Source organism: Equus przewalskii, unplaced genomic scaffold (assembly GCF_037783145.1).
Source record: "Equus przewalskii isolate Varuska unplaced genomic scaffold, EquPr2 ChrUn-1, whole genome shotgun sequence".
Classification (NCBI taxonomy): Eukaryota; Metazoa; Chordata; class Mammalia; order Perissodactyla; family Equidae; genus Equus; species Equus przewalskii.
The window spans coordinates 489216-494991 of NW_027228758.1; positions in this window are offsets into that span (position 1 = coordinate 489216).

Below are 5776 nucleotides of genomic sequence, written 5' to 3' on the forward strand. Positions count from 1 at the left end.
GTAGGGAGGAGAAATGAAAAGATGAGAGCATGTCAAAGGGAGCCCACTAAAAGAGCTCCCAAAGGTAAAGCTAGAAGAATTTGAGCAACAAAAATAAATAAATATAATCTAGATTTATAACTCAAAGAACAAAATAAATATCCGTGAGTCCGTACCAATGGTCAAATAAGTAAATAAAATGGAGGAAAGGGATAAATCTCCTTACAGATGAATTCCAAATAATACATGTAGAAGAAATAAGAGGAAAAGAAAATCACCATTAAGACACCATAGAATGATTGCTTTGGGCAGGTCCTGGCGATCGTTATCACGCTGGTGGGTGACGTGTCAAGGAGAAAGGCGATAGTTCCATAGCCTCAAAGAATCTGCTCCCAAATAGTTACTCATTACTGTGATGGTTTTAACACATGTCCACAAATTATCTGATACTTCCCCTGGAACGAACTTCCTCTTTCCTTCAGTGTGGGCTGAATTTAGTGACTTTCTTCTAATGAATAGAATATGGAAAGGGGAAAATAGTAAATTTACAATGAAGAATCTTGGCAGACACCACCTTGACGATGTGGTCAAGGTTAACTGACCAATAATAAGTCACATTGCTATATGATCAAGGGGAAGAGTTCTTCACGTCTGTGATATTCTTCCCCAAAATCCACAACCCCAGTCCTATCATGAGAAAACTTCAGCAAACCCAAATTTTCTGACATTCTACGAATACCTGACCAGAACTCTTAAAAGTATTAAGGTCATGAAAAACAAGGAAGGCCTGAGAAACTGTCACGGGTTGGAGGACATTGTGGAGACATGATGACTAAATATAACATGGTACCTTGAATTGGATCCTGGGACAGAAAAAGGAAAACCTGGTAAAATTCAAAAAAAGTCCATATTTAATGAATAATGTTATATCAGTTAATTTGTTAGTTTTGATAAATGTACCCTGGTTGTGTAAGATGTTAACATCAGGGGAAGCTGAATGAAGAGTGTACAGGAACTCTCTGTTCTCTCTTTGCAACTCTTCTATAAATTACTTCAAAATACAAAATAGTTGTAAAGTGTGGACAAAGCTGGGATGGAAGACAGGGAGGCTCAGCCCACTCCTATGCCGTGCCTTTGTTCCTTCTCCTGCACAGTGGACGTACATAAAGCACATCCTACTGCAATTGTTCTGGTGTTTGTTTGTATTCTGCACTGTTTTGTTAATATGTTAACAGTCTCCCATCAATCTGCATCACTTTGCCAGCTGGATATGTATTTAAGTCCCTTGTCTTTACCCTGGCTCTTAGCACAAGGCCCAAGATAAAGCAGGTTTTGATGATTGATGCTCCATGATGTGGTATCAGTGCGGTACTTACACTATACAATGTTGAGTGAGGTTTTTTCTGTTGTTCAGGAGTCAAGGCTAAGGCCAAGAGCTGAGTAAAAAGGTGCAAAACACCCCAAATTCTGAGCTCAGAGTGCCCCTCGCTGCCAGGTGTCAGCCAGCCCCCTTTAGGGCTTGCTGAAAGCGAGAAGGCTAGTCTGCCATGTACTGCTCCCCACTGCATGGTGTCCCGGCCCGTGGGAGAGGGCTGGGCAGGGGGCGAGGCCAGCCTTTGAGGAGCATTCTGCTCAGGAAGAGACGTTCTTTCCTCCTTCACTGCCCGCAACCCTGAGCGGGGAACCGTCTCCTTCCTGCAGAGTGCTGATGCCCCCGGAAAAGGAGAAAGAAGAGTGTGTTGCCAGAACCTAGAGGGAGAGGGCTGGGAAGCAGCTGGCCACCCACTGCCAGGCGAGTGTCAGCGGGGGAAGGTGACTGGGCCTGGCCATCCTGTTGGCACCACCTCAGCAGGGTGCCAAGGCAAGAGGCCTCCAGCACAAATCTGTGAGGTACGGACCATCTGAGGTGGCCTCAAAAGACGTGGGTGTGTGCTTTGGACTGAACATTTGTGCTCCCCCAGAAATTCATCTGTTGAAACCTAATCCTCAATGTGCTGTTTCAGGAGGTGGGGCCTTAGGGAAGTGATTAGGTCCTGAGGGTGGAGCCCTCATGAGTGGGATTAGTGTTGACAAATAAAAATGGCAAGCAATAGGCCATATTGGAGTATATGAGGAAGCCATTTGGTATAAACCTAATTCGGCCTGACTTTGTTTTTTTTTTTCCAAAAGGGCCTGACATGGCCTTTGAGCACGCATTGTATATCTGCTTTAAAACTATGTCCTATGGCAAGAACAAATGGCCTTAAGATAAAGGTGCAACTTCCCCCCACATTGGCATTTCCTTAGGGATAAGCATCTTTCCTTAGGCTAGGAACTGATTGCTGTGCTCACCTTTGAACACCCAGCTCACCTGTGACCACCCAGCTCCAGACAATAGAACTGCCACCCTGCTGTGTTCACCGAGACAGCAGACCTACCTGCTGTTTCCATCAATCGCTGTCTGACAGAGCAGTCTCACGACTATTGTAAAAGGGACATTTCAATCCTATGTGAAACATCCTCTCTGGGGGTATATAACCACTCTGTGCACCCCACTTCTTTGGTGCACTTTCTTCCTTCAGGAAGAAAGGCCCCGGGCCATGGGTCATGGTCCTCAGATTTTAGCTCAGAATAAACTCTCCCAACTTTTCATTTATAGATTGGTTATGGATTATTTTCGTTGACAGTGTCCTTATAAAAGAGGTCCCAGAGAGCGGTCCCTTGCCCCTTCCCCACTGCGAGGACACAGACAAGAGATGGCTGTCCATGAACCAGGAAGCAGCTCGCACCAAGCACTGACTCTGTGAGAGCCTTGATCTTAGACTTCCCAGCCTCCAGAACTGTGAGAAATGAATGTTTGCTGTTTAGTTAACCCAGTCTAGGGGATTTCTGTTGTAGCAGCCTGAGCTGACTAAGACAGCGGGAGACAGGCTGAGTGTGACAGGAGCTGGCTCTCCCGCAGCTGGTGACTGTATTTTGGGTAGATTTCTTCAGGGCTCCCAGATTCACCCTACAAATGACCAGCATTTAAATTCCTGCCACTCAGAGGGCGCGTGTCAGTCTGATATTGACGGCCAGTCAGTGTTAGCCAGGGAAGCAACAGCAAGCACAGAGAGGATGGCGACTGTAGGGGAGGGGGACATCTCCTCCACCCGCTCTGGGTTCGTCTGGCCGGAGAACGAATTAAATTCACATGAGACAGAATAGCAGGAGAAAATTAAACAAAGCTTTATAACATGTATACATGGGAGAGGCTCAGGCAAGCTGAGCAACTCACCAAGATGGCTGAAGCCCCCACCTTAAATATCATCTTCAACTAACGACAAAGGAGGGTGTTGGGGGTGGAGGGAGTCAGCTACAGGAGGTTACCAGAAACAGGAATAAGATTATTATGCAGATTTAAGTCCTTGCCTTTGGTATTGATTAAGAGTTTCTAGAGATAAAGTCATCCCCCTCTTCTTCCTGGTACAGAGAGGGAGGGACCTTTACAGATGGAGATTTCCTTTACAATGTAAGTGTCTCTTAACAAAAGGCAAGCAAGTTCCACTCCTCAGAGCCTCCTTCCCTGTGTCAGCCCCAAATAATCCTCATGCCAAAGAGACATATCTTGGCGTGGCCAACACCAGTCCCTGACGCAACCTCACCCAGTCAAGTAAGGAGAGGTTTGTATCAGGCATGAGAATGAAGATTCAGACAGAACTGAATCTTAGAGACTGGCCTGAGACAACTCTCATAACTAAGAGATAGTTATGAGATGAAAAATTATGGGGTCAAAACAGGAAGTTGTTACTACCCAGTAAGAAAGGGAGGGTCAACCTCCCACAGTTGGGGGACAGGTCCAAGAGAAAAGAAAGCCCCAGTGAGCTGGACACTTCAATAAGCCATTTATACTTATACACATTCTCCCAAATTGAGAATAGTTAATAAATTGTAGATTGTCTCATATTAGGTAGGGAACCTTTCTGTTTATTTCTTATTCTGAGAATTTTTACAGATGGATAGATGAAAGACTTTTTATTAAATTATAATTCTTTCCCTTTATAGTATTATTTTCTCACATTAGTTGCCAGGAAACTTTGAGTTAAATCTGACAAATAAAAATGGCAAGCAACAGGATATATTGGAGAATATGAGGAAGGCGTTTGGTATAAACCTGATTTGGCCTGACCTTGTCTTTCCAAAAGGGCCTGACCATGGCTGTTGAGCATGCATTGTATATCTGCTTTAGATATTCCCTATGGCAAGAACAAAGGCCCTTGAGATAAAGGTGCAACTTCCCTCCCCCTCCCAACGTTGGCATCTCCTTAAGGATTAAGCATCTTTCCTTAGGCTAGAAACTGATTGCTGCGCTCACTTGTGACCGCCCAGCTCGAGACAATAGACTTGCCTCCTGCTACGCCCTCTGAGATAGCAGACCCACTACCTGCTGTGTCCATCAAGCACTGTGCTGACAAATCGAATGCCCAATTGCAGTAATTATCTCATCTCATATGCCTGATAATGCTAAATATTTTCAAGATCAGGATGAGAAAGTAGATGTAAAAATAACTAATCCATTATGATTCCTTAATTAGTTCTGTTACTGCCCAGGGGAGTCATCTGCCCTCCCCAAGACATGCCATAGCCAGGAGGCAAGGTGGTAGGAGAGAAAGGGTTTCTTTATTACAGCTTGCTAGCAAGAGGGAAGACAGCCGACTAATGTCAGAAAGAACCGTCTTATAGAACAAAAACTACAGGCCAGTTGTGTCTGGGGCTGGTCTCCGGGTGGGGCAGACCTGTGGTCTTAGTTCCTGATCATCCTCTGTTTTACTGGAATATGCATCAGAGATCAGATCAATGCCTATACCTTGATCTTCAGTTGTCATTGATGTTGGCTATCAGCACAGGCTCTCTGCCCGGGGGTCATCACATTCCTGGAGAACTCACAAGAACAAAGTTATCATCTTAAAGCAGCTGGGAGGGGCCACAAAATCTATAGAGCACGTCTGGGCTAGTTAGTCAGAGGTCATTTAAAGCTACAATGTGGTTTCTTTTATACAACCTGGCTTCCCTTCACCAACCTTGTGTTGAGCCGGTATCAGTTGCATATAGTGAATTAAATATTCACACTTGTATTGGCTGTGACCTCATTCAGAATACTGTTTAGTATCAAACCCAGAGGTTTGCTAAGTCTCCTCCTTTCATCTCTGTCCTTCTCCCTCTACTGCTGAGCAGAAGACAGGAGTTTGCTGTCCCTTTGGCATGTCTCGTCCCTGAGCATCATGGGGCTTTATCACTACCACTGACTTTCCTGTGGGCTCAGGGCCTGCACTGACTTGCAAATACTTCCAAAAACTCTGGATCTTAAAACAGTCAACAAGCCGGTGTCAGAAAGAAGGCAATGGTGTTCTAAGAAACACAAATGAGCAAAGAAACATACCACATCCTTTCTTACTTCTGTTATTTCCTTATGTTAGTTAACCACTTATGCTGAAAACAATGACAAACCAAGAGAGGGAAAAATCGGGTAACTCGTAGTTTCTTTTTTTTTCGGTCTTCCCTTACTCATTAATAAGTGGAAGGTACAGAGTGTTGGTAGAACGCACATGCAACCAGAAGTGAGTTAAGGATTCTGATCATCAGTTCCCCCACTGCCAAGCATTTCCCAGACACCAGCAGGGTGGCCTACAATTCCACCCAATCCTGACACTACCTATCTGGAGATAGATCAGATTCCACAGGTGAAGGGCTCAGTCCCACAAGGGCAGCCTCCACTTCAGATGCCAATCACAAGCCCAGGTTGTCACCTGTGCTTCTCACTGACTGGCTGTAGATCAGA